At 39.8% G+C, this 15871-nt stretch overlaps 1 long non-coding RNA gene across 2 annotated transcripts in view; it reads right to left on the reverse strand.

Annotated features, from left to right (window-relative positions):
- LOC129145875 (uncharacterized) overlaps positions 1-15871 on the reverse strand; it is a 43361-nt gene that overhangs the window by 20494 nt on the left and 6996 nt on the right. For both annotated transcript variants that reach the window (XR_008552002.1, XR_008552003.1), the window contains one exon: positions 11732-11823. This is a non-coding gene — a long non-coding RNA (uncharacterized LOC129145875). The remainder of the gene's footprint in view (positions 1-11731; positions 11824-15871) is intronic.

Consider the following 15871-nt stretch of genomic DNA (forward strand, 5'->3'; position numbering starts at 1 on the left):
GCTGCCGGTTGCTCCTTGGGTGGGACCAGAGTGATGATTGTCTGATCAGAAACTTCATCTTCACAATCAGGGGTTTGCTCCTGTGGCTGGTATTTACGGTTTTCCCCTTGCAACGTTACCTCCGCTATCCCCTTACCTACAGCCAGGTAGGCCTCCACTTTACTGTTCACAACTCACCATACTCATATTTCCTTTTTCTTATTTACCGTGATTAATGATTATTGCTTCATGAAAAATCTTCCTGTTTACAGATGTGACAAGTAGAATACATGTTAAACCATTCTTTCAGGGCCCAACAGTGAGTCAGAGGCTCTGTTTTAATATGAGAAAATATCGAGTGTGTCTGCAGACCATGGGGCAGGAGGAAATGATAAGGGAATCATTGTAGATGTGGGAGAGAGTGGTGATAACAGATGGAATAAGACCCTGGAAGACGATGCCGATGCCAGCAGGAATGGGGTGGTGAAACCTATGGATTTAGAATGTGAGTGGAGATTAGCCATAGATAATTTACCTTTCCACTGGAGCCCAGAGAGAAGGACAAGTTAGGAAGAATGCTTGATGAGGATGTTAAAGGGTTGTAATTGTCCTTGATGCAAAGGAAGCTGACCAGGGGGAAGATTATGGATGTGAACCAGAGTCTTTACAGAATTGTCAGGTCAAAAGGTTAGAGTGAGGGGGGGTCAATAACAAGAATTCTTCAGGTATCTCAGAGTGAGAAACTAGTTAGAAACTTGATTATAAACTGATTGATGGGTGGGTGGCTAGACAGAGAGGAATCACACAGAAATGGACGTGAGTATCCAGACAATACGGAAGGAGTTAGATCAGACATCAGCACAGAGCTGTAGTGTGAGCAAGATGGGTGTTGAGTAGTTTTGGTAAATTGCAATGATAGGACCTGTCATTAGAGAGTGGATTTTGAAATGTTAAGATTTCAAACTGGACAGGACATGACATCTCTGAAGCTAGAATGTCAAATGGCCATTTACATGGCTATTGAAATCACCTAGGATTATAGCAAAAGCTAGGCTAGGAATGAACACTGTGGACCAGATACCGTAGGCTTCAGAAACTGGGGAATGAGCAAGAGGTTGCACATGCAACTGTGTAGATGTAAGAGAAGAGTGACTATCATGGGAGCCATGGGGGATTATCAGATAATACCAAAGCTATGGTTTGCATATTGCACTGAGGTACTGGCTGGCAGAATGTGCAGTTATAATGACCTTTCTTTCCTTTATTGAATATTTTTTCTCTGCCGAGTACCTTGCTATGTGCCATTATTTATCCTTTTTGGGTGGGTCTGTCATGTTTTAGGTATAAGAGAATGAGCAGCAATCCCAGGGGACAGCAGCCAAGGGAGCTGCTTGCCCTTAGCAGTAGTGGAATCCTGTTGCCACTTTCTAATTCTTCGAAAGGGCAGCAGGTTGGTCAGCTTAAAGTAGCATAAAAAGATTTTTTTAGGATCAAATATTTTCCATACCCTAGACCTACCTTCATTACATGGTACAAGTTTTTCTTGTCTGTATCCCATAATGTACTCTGGCTTCTAAGCCTATGAAATAAGGAAAGAGTTTGTGCTGCTTTGAAAAAAAACAGGCAGATGACTTTTTTTAAAAAACATATATTAAGTAGAACAAGACATAGTCCTATTATCTAATTAGCTTTTTAATTAGATAAAACAAAGTTCACATCAATGGATGAATAACAAAATCACTTTGTGAAAGCTGTCCCAGGATCAGGATACATCTAATTTAGAGGTGCTGTTGTAAATGTTCTCTGATACTGGGCAGGAGGGCCAGAAACGGTTTCAGGAAAGATGGTTCTTAAGACTCAGAAAGTTATTTAAGAGAAGAGAGTTTCTGTGACCCCTCTGACACTGCATGCAGTCATTTTTCTTTTCTGCACAACTTTATTGGGGAGAAGATCTATGGCTTTTGTGATACTCTTCAAATGAGTCAATATTCCAATAAAGGTTTAGAGCTACTGTGTTAAGAGTGACAAGGCCCTGAGACAGCCTACCCCATCCTGTGGAGGCTGTTTTATATTTCTTCCTCAGGAGGAACTGGTGGAAGACTTCATGTGAGGGAGAAGAAAAGGCAAGCAGAGGACGACTACAGCCTTTCATCATCTCAGCTTAACAAAGCATCACTCAGCAACGGGATCACGCTCTCCAGAACACAGGTTGCTGTTTTTAGTTGTACTCTTAGTCCTCTCATCCCCTTTGTCTTTCCCGAAGTTGAATGCATATGCCTGACTTATATATCCCACAAAGAGCACCCCATGTTCATGGCAAAAAAAAGAAATCCCTAAAATATGGCATAATACTTGTCCAGCTAGGCCTCCAGTAGTCATCTGGGTCCCTAATGCTGTATATAAAGGCCACCAGAGATGACTCTGGATTTCAGCAACAAAGACTTCCTTCATGCAAGGAAGACAGTTAAGTGATTTGAAAATAACCCCCATACCTGCACTTATATTCAGCCTCCTGACTAAGCACTGATGAAAGCAAACAAAAGGCATGACTCCTTCCATGGGTCCTTTTCTGGCCTGTGCATGCTAAGGTTGGAGATGAATTTGTCATAGTTCATTGTGCAGTTGGGAAATACTCATCAGCATGGTCCTGCTGTCCACTGCCACCGGATTTCATGACAGCCACCAGAGGAACTAGCCAAGGCTGCAACCCTTTGGATCTAAGCCGAATGTCTCACTTGCTTATGAAGTACAGTTAGAGGGCTTGCCCCAAACCAGTCTTCCCTTCTGACTTGGTCATCAGAGCTTAGATATTGTCTTAGGACATGTGGAATATAAGGACAGAAATTTTATAGGTTAATTATAAATATCAGGAATCCTGATTACTTTTTTTCTCACTTGGGGGAGATGGGCAAAGTCTAATATGGGAGGGGTGTGGAAAGACTTTTGCCTTTCAAATACATCCTTTGTCATTCCTAGTACCTTTCCTTTCTTAGGAGTGCAAACCACCTTTCACTTCCTACTCCACCCTGATTGATTTCCGCAGTTTTTTTCCTTTTCTTCTTCCAGGCCATGTTACTGCCCCCATGGGGGTGGGGGGGCATTATTGTGAATGAGAAAATAAAGCCTCAGTGAGTACTGGAGTGACACTGTGATTTTCTCAGGATACAAGGGAAAAGTGGAGAATAGAGGTAAAGGAGAGGGAAATTACAACGTCTCATAAGGAAGGAATGAATGATTGTTGTCTTTAATGGATATTAGACCTAGAAATCTACATGAATGGAGGAAGCTAATTGAGATCGCTGATGTTTGAAGATAAGAGCAATCTCCTTATTGCCCTTAGGAATGGAGGGAGGGGAGAAAAGTGAGGGAAGTCATAACACCCTTTACTCAGTACCTTTACTCAGTGGAGGAGTTGCTGAGGCCCACTTCATAAGCCCACAATCTTTAAGGTGGATTGAAGATCATTTCTTGTACTGCAGTGCTGTTGCTACTTGTGAAAGTAACTGTCAGTCACTCTTCTCAGGTAGGGCTGCCTTGGTAGCAGTTTCTGTTGACCTCTATCAAGCAACAGCTCAGAACAAGGTCTGCAACTAACAACTCTTGAGTAACAGGTTGTTAAAGGGTTGAGGACAGAGGAGATAGCACAAATAGTGCCAAACAAGTTATTTTTTTAAAAATAGGCTCCACAGGCCAGAGGCAGTGGGTAGAATAGTTCTAGGTAACCTCAAACACCACTTATGGCATAAGGAAATAGTACTATGAAAGGTCAGCCGCTGGCTCTATTCTTCAGACTACGATGGAACATGAAGAGCTGCTTTGGAGAAAGGTTATAAAAGATTCTTTTATAGAAGAGATTTTAGAATAGGAGAAACTTCCAGTTATTTAAGATGGGCATTATAGGTTTTAAAGACATCTGTTTCCTAGATGGGTCATGGAAATTGATACCAGTGTCCACCTGTGGCTGGCAAAGTAAGCTAGGGATCACACTCTTGAGAGAGATGCTACCACTGTTTCTTGCGTTGTCAGGTGTTCATCTGCAAAGAGCACAGTACTTGAAGGAAAGAAAGGACAAGCATCCAATGGACAACAGTGTGGCCTTCTGACTAAAGATAGCAGCTGAAAAGATGATTGGATTGATCTGGGCTTATTTTTGCAAAAAAAAAAAAAATTTCTTGACAAAAATCACAGGTGATAATGTTAAAAAATAGGTATAAATTTAAAAGTAAAGAAGATCTATAGGTATTCTTATAACCTAGAAAACAGTATAATGTTTGAGTGTATTTCCTTTTCCTATTTTTTAAAAAGAATGTATATAACAATTTAAAAACAAAAACTGGCATTGTATATGTTCTTTCCAAATTTGTTTGAAAATACAAAAGCTTATTTCCATGTCATTAGCATTCCTTGAAAATACAGTATTAAATGTAAACTATGCAATTTAGTAACAATAACTTATTGATACTGGTTCATTAATAGTAACAGATGCATCATACTAATACAAGAGCTTAATAACAGGGTAAACTCAGTGTAGGAGTGGGGATATGTGGATGCCCTCCACTGTATCTGATCAACTATTCTATAAATCAAACATCCTAAAAATTAAAATATTTTAATGAAAAATAGAATATCAAGTTACGTAATATTTCAGATGGATTGAATAATTTAGATCCCATGCTGATGGTTATTTCAGAAATTATTAATTTTGCCTATAAAATTAAAATGAACATCATTGTACATCTCAATTTCTTTAGAATAAATTTCAACAATTGTAGTTACGTTGTTTCACTGATGAGAGCATTATTAGGTCACCTGAAAGTTGTTTGCTGAATTGCCCCCAATATAGTTGTCAGTGGTATATAAATGTGAATATTTCTCCAAGCATTCATCAAAACATGGTCTTCTTATAAATCTCTGCTCATTTGACAGGCAAAAGTATACATTAGTTGTTTGAGAAATTTGTTTCTAATTTACACACAGTAAAATGGCATTCATGGTGTATATAGTTTTACGCACCAATCCAGTACCATACAGAAGTGTTATCACTAATTTATCTTGATTGCTCTTTTGTTGTAAAACCCTTTCCCCATTAACAATCCCTGGAAACCACTGATTTGTTCTCCATCCCTTTGTTTGCTTTTTCCAGGTCATATGAGTGGAATCATATATGCAGTATATGTAATCACATACAATATATCATATGCAATATATAGAATGGAATCATGCAAAATGCAGACCTTTTGGTCTAGCTTCTTTTCCATAGTCAAGTACATTTAAGATTCACTCATAGTGTTATGTGAATCAATAGTTCATTTTCTTTTATTGTTGTATTTCACTGTCTGGATGAACCACACTTTTTTTAATCCATTCATTGATTGATGGACATGTGATATATTTCCAGTTTGGGCAATTTATGAATAAAGTTGCTATAAACTTTGTTACCAGTTTTGTGTGAACATAAATGTTCATTTCTATAGGGCAGAGGCTTAGGAGTGGGAGTGAATGCCAGCCTTTTCCAAAGGTTCTGTATCATTTTATATTCCCATCACAAAAGTATGAGTTCCACAGTTTCACCAGCACTTGGTATTATGTCATATATATTTTTAAATTTTAGCCATTATAGGTGTGTGTGGGTCTGCTAGACTTAAGCGGCCTGTTAGGTCACCTTTTTTTGTTTTAAAAGCTATGATTTAAGGATTTCTTGTTTCTGAGTAACTTGCAGCAAAAGGGGAAAAAAAAAAGGTGGCCAAACAGGCCGCTTAAGTCTAGCAGACCCACAGGTATGTAGTGATAGTTCATTGTTGTTTTAATTTGTAATTCCCTAATGACATGAGTTTGAACATTTCTGAATATATTGTTTGGTTAACTGTCTCCAGTTTTTGGTCCACCTTTTTATTAGATTGTTCTTTTGCTAACTGCTGAGTTTTTGGATTTCTTTATATATTCTTGATACAAATCCTCTGTCAGATGTTTTTTGAACATGGGCTCTCTCAGTTTGTGACTAGCCTTTCCATTAGCAGAACCTTTTTCAAAACATGATTTTAATTCTGATGAAGTTCATTTAATCAACTACATGACAACACAGGTTGGGATGTCATAATCCTCGCAATGTGCGGTCTCCCCTTAAATGTGGGCAAGTATCTGTGTCTTGCATCTAACCATGGGATATGGCAAAGGGACCAAGATGTCACTTCAATGAAAATGTTACATGTCATACATACACTTGAAATAGCCTCAAAATATCCAAAGCATTGGGCCTCCCCGGTGGCGCAGCGGTTGAGCACTGGGTTGTGAAGCTGCCCGCAGCCTCTGCAGTGCCGGTTCGATTCCCGGCTGCTCCCCGGCCACTGGAGGAGGGTCCCACATGGCTCGCAGACCTCTCCTGCCGCCCGCTGCTCCCCTCATCAGTGTACTTCGGTCCCTCTGCCTGCTCTGCTCCCTGCTCTGGCTCTGGTGAATTCTCTCACCCTCCCACGCTTCTGACTGTACCCAGTGCTTGTATAAATAAATAAAAATAAATCTTTTAAAAAAAAAAAAGATCCAAAGCATTAATTAATAGAAGTCCGCGAAAAACTGAGAAATCCACCAAGCAAGAGAGAGTTAAACAGCTCTTTTCAATTGCTGAGATCACATACACATATCAATTCCACACGAAATATTTACACAATACAACTTAACTACTTCGCCAAATTGAAATGGAAATATAACAAACTTAAAGAAGTGGTGTGATAAAATCTATGTTTTTTTACCATACTACAACTAAGTTACACATTAATAAAGGTAAATGAAACACATGTATTTTATAGCTTAAACCATATTTCTAAATATTTTAAAGATCAAAGAAATTATGAGGGGCATCCTAAAATAATTGAAATTTTTAAAATAATGAAAATACTACTTAAAAGAACTTGTGACACATGGTAGAAATGTGCTTTGAAGTAAGTTATAGCCTTCAATAGTTATATTTAAGGAGAGGGGGTGAAAATGAGCTAAGTATCCAAGCTAAGAATATAGGAAGAACAACAGGAGTGAAAACAAAATACAGCATATGCAATATATAGGATGGAATCAGACAAAATGTAGACTAAAAAAATCGACAAACATTTGGCATACTATTGAGATGAAAAGAAAAGGTATATAGAAATAAGGCGGCAAAATAACAAAAGAAAAAGACATTAAAGAACAATATTAATATATGCCAATAGGGTTGAAAATTAGAGGGAAATGTAACATCAAAGCTGACAAGAAAAAGTAAAAAGCTTGTAATAGTCATAAAAGATTAAACTGTTATCAAAATTTTCCACAAGACCCAACTATATATGCTTTCTATCAGAAACTCACTTTAATTAAAAAAAAACCTGTATATTATACAAGCACCAATCAAAACAAAGTTGGACTAGCTCTATTAATATAAAAAAAAAGACTTCAGAAGAAAGAATATTCTCCAGATAAAAAGGGACATTACATAATGATAAAGAGGGCAATTTACCAAAAACACATTATAATCCCCAAAGTAAAAATCGATAGAACTGCAAAGAAACATAGATAAATCCACAACTACATTTGGAGACTTGAAAATATATTAGAAAAATTAACTAGTAAATTAATAAGTATAGATATAAATTATAACACCAAGATGCACGTCTGAGGTTTGTAGAGCACTATACCCAAAGCAGAATTTATATGCCTTGCAATTGTACATGAAATGCTCTCCAAGATAAATTACATCCTAATTCATTAACTGAAAAAAAATAGATTAAAGACAGATTAAAGAACAATATTAATATATGCCGGTAGGGTTGAAAATTAGAGGGAAAATGTAATATCAAAGCTGACAAGAAGAAGTAAATAGCTTGTAATAGTCATAAAACATTCAATTGTTATCAGAATTTTCCACAAGACCCAACTATATTTGATTCTTTCATTAGCAATATGAACTAAATTTCTTCCCAGTCCTTTCATGTTTTTTATCCCTAAATAATATTGCATTTTATGGATGAATGACAGTTTATCCATTCACTTGTTAAAGAATATTGGCTGCTTCCAATGTTTTCGACCATTATTTCAAAGCTGCTATAAATTTCCTGTGTAGGTGTTTTTGTGTAATAAATTTTCACTCATTAGGATAAATACCTAGGAGTGCAATTGCTGGATGGTGTATGTTTAGTTTTGCATAAAACTACCAAGCTATATTCCAAAGTGGCTGTGCCTGAGGCCCTGCTCCAAATTCTTGACAGCGTCTGGGATTATCAGTATTTAGGATTTTAGCCATTCTAACATTGTTTTTAAGTTGCAATTCCCTTATGCTGTGTTATTGAGCAATCTCTTTCATATGCTTATTTTCCACATGTATATCTCATGGTGAAATGTCTGTTCAAATGTTTGCCCAATTGAAAAACAGGCCATGGGCCTCCCCGGGTGGTGCAGTGGTTGAGCGCTGGGTTGTGAAGCTGCCTGCAGCGTCTGCAGTGCCGGTTCGATCCCCAGCTGCTCCCCGGCCACCGGAGGAGGGTCCCACATGGCGCGCAGACCTCTCCTGCCGCCCGCTGCTCCCCTCAGCAGTGTACTTCGGTCCTTCTGCCTGCTCTGCTCCCCGCTCTGGCTCTGGTGAATTCTCTCACCCTCCCGCGCTTCTGACTATACCCAGTGCTTGTATAAATAAATAAATAAATAAACAAACAAACAAATAAATAAATAGAAGCTACTAGTCACTCTCTTTAAAAAAAAAAAAAAAAAAAAAACACAGGCCGTAAGATTAAAAAAAAAAAAAAGAGGAAAGAAAACAAACCAGGCTTTTCCTTATGGTTAGTTTTAAAAGTTCTTTGTATGTTTTGGGTAATGGTCCTTTATGGGGTATATCTAGTATTTTTCTCCCAGTTTGTGGTGTGTCTTCTCATTCTCTATCTTATGCAGAGCAGAAGTTTTGAATTTTAATGCAGTCCATGTTACCACTTCTTTATTTCATGGATCATGGCTTTGATGCTGTATCCAGAAGGCCATGTCCCCAAGGTCACCTATATTTTTTCTGTTATGTCCTAGATGTTTTATCTTGTTGCATTTTACATTTAGGTCTAGGATTCATTTTAAGTAAGTTTCTGTGAAGCATGTAGGTCTCTGTTTAGCTTCCAATCAAGGCTTACAATATCTCCCTTAGAGTAGAAGGCTGCTGACGTTTTTTTTGTCCCTTTCAATTCCAAGTTGAAAATGTTGTAGAGCAACCGTGATACAAAACAGGGTGCCCGACTATGGGTCCTCACCCGCGCGCTTAAAAGGACTTATCAATGCTCTACTGCAGGCACACGCGAAAGGTTAATAAAAGGTTTATTTACAAAGGGAAGGGGAAATGAGGAAATGTACAGCTCTGGGAGAAAAGTGGGAGACAAAGTTTTAAATGAGTCCTACCCGATCCGCAGATCAGGAATCCCAAAATGGCGCTCTGAGAGCTGGCCGCCAGCCAGGAGCCGTGAAGCCAGGAGGCCAGCGATCGCGAGCCAGAGACCCCAAGGCCCACGTGTTTGGTTTTTATATCCAACCTGGCTGCCCAACTCCACCCTCAGGTCCCAGCCACCCTCCCTTAGGTGGTGATGGGATTTGTCTTTCCCAATGTCTTGATGGCTTTAGTCTGGAGTGGGGGTGGGGTCCACAAAGCCTGCATGGGATTATCTCAGGACATCATTTCCCCCTAACAATTCCCCCCCTTTCACTTTTTGCTACCATTTCCATGGTGATGAAGATCAAACATATGGATGCTGGGATACAGTCTCAGATGAAAATTTTCCAGGGTTCCAGTGTGAAAGAAAACGAATCCCTCCAGGTAGTGTCCATTGTGGAAAGCAAAAGTCCTCCATTCCTGGAAAAACAGTTCATCAGTCCCAGTCGAAAGAAAACATCTGGAGGCATTAGCCAGAACAAGACAGCAGATATGTCAAAATCACAGGAAAAAAAATCTTAAAATGGTTCAACTTATGTAAAAACAAATTCTCTCAACCTTGATCCCAAATTTTTTAACAGCATAGCAAAAGTTTGCAAACTAAATCTACTTTTAAACCATATTGCCTATTTTTGCATAAAATCACAGGGCAGAATAACTAAGCAGCAATTTTTAGCTGGCTTCGTTGGAATACTCCATATAGGATTCAGAGCAAACTGTTGACATCCGGTCCGTGTAGGCTTCTGGAACAAGTTGGTCTCATCAGACTCCACCTGGGCTTTCCTCTTCTCGAGGGTACTAGGGACTTTTCGTTGGCTGGGCTGTCCAGTCCTGCCAATGGAGGCAAGCTTCCTCACCTTCCTTGGAGGTCTCTGGAACCCTCGAGAAGAGGAAGCCCAGATAGAGTCTGATGAGACCAACTTTGTACCTGAAGCCTACATCGACCGGATGCCAATGGTTCGCTCTGATCCTATATGGAGTATTTCAACAAAGCCAGCTAAAAATTGCTGTTAGTTATTTCTGCCCTGTGATTTTATGCAAAAATAGGAAAAATGGTTTAAAAGTGGATTTAATTTGCAAACTTTTGCTATGCTGTTAAAGTTTGGGATCAAGGTTGAGAGAATTCGTTTTTGCATAAGTTGAACCATTTTAACATTTTTCCCCTGTGATTTTGATATATTTGCTATCTTGTTTTAGCCAATGCTCCAAATTTTTTTCTTTTGGCTTGGATAATGGACTATTTTTAAGTAATGAAACTGTCATACTGGACATTCACGGACAATGCTGCTGACTAATTGTTGCTTCTCTTGCACACATTGTAACCCTGAAAAAAGACTGTCTCTAAGATTACACCATGAGATCTGTGCCACCATAGATATGGTGGAATAAAAATTAAAAGGGGGGATTGTAACAGGGTGGTCCCCAGGAAAGGGGGAGGTTCCCTGCCCCACCCAAGCGAGGGTGGAGCTGAGCAGGAAGAGGAGAAGCTGCAGAAGGGACTGAGGAAGGAAGCAGGATGGAGCCAGGAGACCTGGAGGAGGCGCATGGAGCCTAGAGACACGTGAAGAAACTGAGCTTGTCTTTTGGTCGTGGACTGGGTGACACAGATGTGGGTGAGACCCGTGGGGAGGTGACCATGGCAGCTTTTATCTTGATGTTGATTTTGCTCTTTTCCTTCCGGGCTTGCCTGGTTGTTTCTGACCCTTTGCTGTGGGTCCCCACTGGAAGATGCTTTAGACTTGTGGCAGGCTTTGGGGCCTTGCTCTGGGCCAATCCCATTTGGATGGACTTTTACCCACGAGGGGATGGGTAACTTTGGGTGCTTCATTTAGAAACTAGATTCTTTGCCTTTCCTGTATTGTTTCCTAATTAAAGCTCCTTCCCATTAAAGTCTCATATGTTTTGTGTTGATGCGGCGGATGGCAGAACCCATTTAGAATAGGCAGGTTTGCGGGGTTTTGGGCTGCCCCTTTCCCTGTCCTATAACAAAAAGACTAAATTCCTGGTGAGTGCAGCCAAGAGTCTAAGTCATTACTTCACTTAGTTGCTGATGGGATGGAGATTCTGCCCAAAGTATGGCAGGCCTAGAGTACTGTCAAGGGAGAGTGTTTCTATATCTCAGCTATGGTAAATGATGCTACGATGAATACGATGGTACAGATCTTTTCAAGTTAGTGTTTCTGTTTCTACTAAATAAATAACCACAAGTGGAATTGCTGGATCATATGGCAGTTTTTTTTTAATTTTTGGAGGAACCTCCCTACTAGTTTCCAACTTACATGTTCACCAACAGTAAACTTTCTCCATATGCTCACCAACACTTACTATTTCTTGTCTTTTAGATAAGATCCATTCCAACAGATGTGAGGGTGTTTTTGTGGAAATCAGTTGTGTCCATTTTCTTGGGTGGGTCAACTCTATGAAAAAGTAAAAGAGACTTTTTTAAAACCCTTGTAATAAGACCTCCCTTGTGTCCTAGGGGTTAAGTCTCAGCACTATCACTGCAATGGCCAGGCCTGAGTTTGATCTCCAGCCAGGGAGCTGACCCACAAGGCTCAGCAGACCTCTCCTGTCTCCCCCGCTGCTCCCCTCAGCAGTGTATTTCAGTCTGCCTGTTCTGTTCCCCACTCTGTCTCTGGTGAATCCTCTCACCACCACCACCCCCACCTCTGGCCTACACCCCAGTTCTCCTACACAAAAATAAATAAAATCTTTAAAAAACAAAACAAAACAACTCTTATAATAAAGGTTCTGCTTGCCCATACGAGAAAGAGGCGGCTCTGCCCTGCGATACCTGAAATAAGGAAAATCCACTGGCCTATTCTGGATCCTAGATATGCCAAAGGTGTCCCTTAATTGCACCATCCTGGCGCATGCAAGGCTGGTGGCCATGATTTTCAGCTTTGGAAAGCTGAAGACAGGCACAATCACCCTGTTTAGTGAGCAAAACAGACTCTGAATCTGTTTTAAAAACACCCTTCTGGGCCTCCCCTGGTGGCACAGCGGTTGAGCGCTGGGCTACGAGGCTGCCCGCAGCCTCTGCTGCGCTGGTTAGTTCCCTGGCCACAGGCGAGGGTCCCACAAAAAAAAAAAAAAAAAAAAAAAAAAAAAAAAAAAAAAAAAACACCCTTCTGTAGTGCCTTGAGAACACTGGAGAAGCGGAACGACCTGCCTGGTCACAAATGCCCACCAAAAGGGCTGTTCTCTGTTGAAAATTCTGTTGACTGAGCCAGATTCTGTATTTTTCTTTGCAGAAGCCAGACACATTCCTGGCTTGCTATTCCTGCCTAAATCTGTAAGTTGGAAGAGGACCAAATGACCAGAGGCGTAGACTTCCTTGGCTCTGGACAGAACCAAATCAGACTTTTAATCCCCTCCCTTGCATTTCTCACTCCAACTGTCATTGTGTTTAGCCTTCTGAACTTTCTAGAGTCTTCTCACATTTTTCCTGGTACACCTACAGCAGTCTGATGATCACAAAAATCTGCAAAGAGCTGATGAGACTCAGCAACAACAAAGAAAATAATCCAGTCAAAAAATGGGCAGAAGAGCTAAAAAGAAACTTCTCTGAAGAGGAAATGCAAATGGCCAACAGACATATGAAAAAATGTTCAACATCACTTGTAATCAGGGAAATGCAAATCAAAACTACCATGAGATACCATCTCACACCAGTGAGAATGGCACATATTAAAAAAACTAGCAACAACAAATGTTGGCGAGGATGTGGAGAAAAAGGAACTCTTGTGCACTGTTGGTGGGAGTGCAAACTGGTCCAACCACTATGGAGAGCTGTGTGGAGATTTCTGGACCTACTAAACATAGAGCTTCCATATGATCCAGCAATTCCACTCCTAGGTATTTACCCAAAGGACACAGAAACATCAATTCCAAAGAGCACCTGCACTCCTATGTTTATAGCAGCACTGTTTACAATAGCTAAGCTTTGGAAACAACCCAAATGCCCAAAAATAGATGACTGGATCAAGAAGATGTGGTACATATACACCATGGAATATTACTCAGCATTCAAAAAAGATAAACACATGCAATTTGCAGCAACATGGCACTGGAAGGGATCATGCTCAGCGAAATAAGCCAAAAAGAAAAAGAAAAATACCGGATGGTCTCACTCATAGCAGGAATTTAGAAAACTTAAATAAGGGACCAGGAAAATGAATATAAGAAAGTGAAAATCAAAATCAACAAAAACTATGAACCAGAGACACTTTTTGGGGGGTGGGGGGGGGCGGGAGGGGAAGGATTGGGGTCAGAATGGGGCTTTTGCAATTGTATGGGGGAATATAAAAATAAAATTTAATATTTAAAAAAAAAAAAAAAGGAAAAAAAAAATAAAATGGAAGAGGAAAAACAAAAACAAAAAAAAAAAAAAAAAAAAAAAAAAAACTATACCCATAAGGGAGCAGGAAAAAATAACAATAACAAAACGGCAACTATAAATCAGGGACATTCTGCAGGGGAGGAAGAGGGATTAAAACGGGTGGGGAGGGCCTCCCCGGTGGCGCAGCGGTTGAGCGCTGGGTTGCGAAGCTGCCTGCGGCCTCTGCGGCGCCGGTTCGATCCCCGGCTGCTCCCCGGCCACCGGAGGAGGGTCCCACATGGCGCGCAGACCTCTCCTGCCGCCCGCTGCTCCCCTCAGCAGTGTACTTCGGTCCTTCTGCCTGCTCTGCTCCCGCTCTGGCTCTGGTGAATTCTCTCACCCTCCCGCGCTTCTGACTGTACCCAGTGCATGTATAAACAGAACAAACAAACAAATAAATAAATAAAACATGCCTCTATTAAAAAAAAAAAAAACTGACATGTCTTAAAACGGGTGGGGAGAGCACAGGGGACTATGGTGATGGAACACGGCTGAATTGGTGGCGGGAATTTTATGGGAACTGCACCTGAGAGGAGAAAACATGCACTGTACAAAATGAACAATGATGTAAAATATATACAAATCAATTAATTAAAAAATAAAAATATCTATATCCAGAGAGGGCTGATATTCTCCTTGGCCTTTTTATTAGGACATTTCAAAGACAAAAATACATTAGACAATTAATTTAGAGGTCAAATTACCCAGATATTTAAGGAAATTGGAGAAATTAAATTTTGAGTAAAGAATAGATCATTTGGGGAGAAAAATCTAAGCATATTTATTGCAAGTCATACTTCAATAAAGGTTTTTCTTCAAAAGTAAATATAAAAACCACTAGGAAAAAAGAAAAATAAAATTAAAAACAAAATGGTATATATTTACTCAATTAAATTTACTTTTTTTTTTTTAATTTTATAGAGGCATGTTTATTTATTTATTTATTTGTTTGTTTGTTTTGTTTATACATGCACTGGGTACAGTCAGAAGCGCGGGAGGGTGACAGAATTCACCAGAGCCAGAGCGGGGAGCAGAGCAGGCAGAAGGACCGAAGTACACCGCTGAGGGGAGCAGCGGGCGGCAGGAGAGGTCTGCGCGCCATGTGGGACCCTCCCCTGGTGGCCGGGGAGCAGCCAGGGATCGAACCGGCGCTGCAGAGGCTGCGGGCAGCTTCGCAACCCAGCGCTCAACCGCTGCGCCACCAGGGAGGCCCTAAATTTACTTTTAAATAAAAAAAAATAGATCATTTGGAATGGTAGCAAAATGCATTCCACATGCATGTAGTTACTAAATGTAGCTTTACTGCATGCAGAGAAGTCAACTAAAACTATCACATGAGAGAGAGTTCGCAAATACATCAATTGAAAGGTAAAATTTGATCAGAGACAATTATCAAGGTCAGAATCTAATAAATCTGAAGTTTATAGAGGATGCCTACTTTTCCACTGAAACACAGTTTTTTTCTTGAGTCACCCTCTAGTTAAAAAATGTCAAAGAAAGGTTATTCTCATTCACAAAATAAGACTCTCCTTCTATTTGGCCAGATTATTTGTATAGGTATAGATATAATTATAACTTACAGTTTAGGTTTTCTTAAATTTACTTTCTTGGAAGTTGTAATAAAGAACTTCACATTGGACTTTTAAAAGCCTATTAAATCAAGATAATGAGAAGATAAGCCACACTCTAGAAGAAAATATTTACAAAAGACACAACGGCAAAAGAAGTGCTATCTAAAATATATAAAGAACTCTTAAAACTCAAAAAGAAAACAACCCAATTTAAAAACAGGCCAAAAGAAAAAGAAAATACCGGATGGTCTCACTCATAGCAGGAATCTAGAAAACTTAAATAAGGGACCAGGAAAATGAATAACTATAAGAAAGTGAAAATCAAAATCAACAAAAAACTATGAACCAGAGACACTCTATGGGGGGTGGGTGGCGGGAGGGGAGGGATTGGGGTCAGAATGAGGGGTTTGCAATTGTATGGGGAATATAAAAATAAAATTTATTATTTAAAAAAAAATAATAATAATAAAAAATAAAAACAGGCCAAAGACTTATTTTGAGAGAGGACACAGA

The sequence above is a fragment of the Talpa occidentalis genome, unplaced genomic scaffold (genome assembly GCF_014898055.3).
Source record: "Talpa occidentalis isolate TD23 unplaced genomic scaffold, MPIMG_talOcc4v2.1 talOcc4.15, whole genome shotgun sequence".
Lineage (NCBI taxonomy): Eukaryota > Metazoa > Chordata > Mammalia > Eulipotyphla > Talpidae > Talpa > Talpa occidentalis.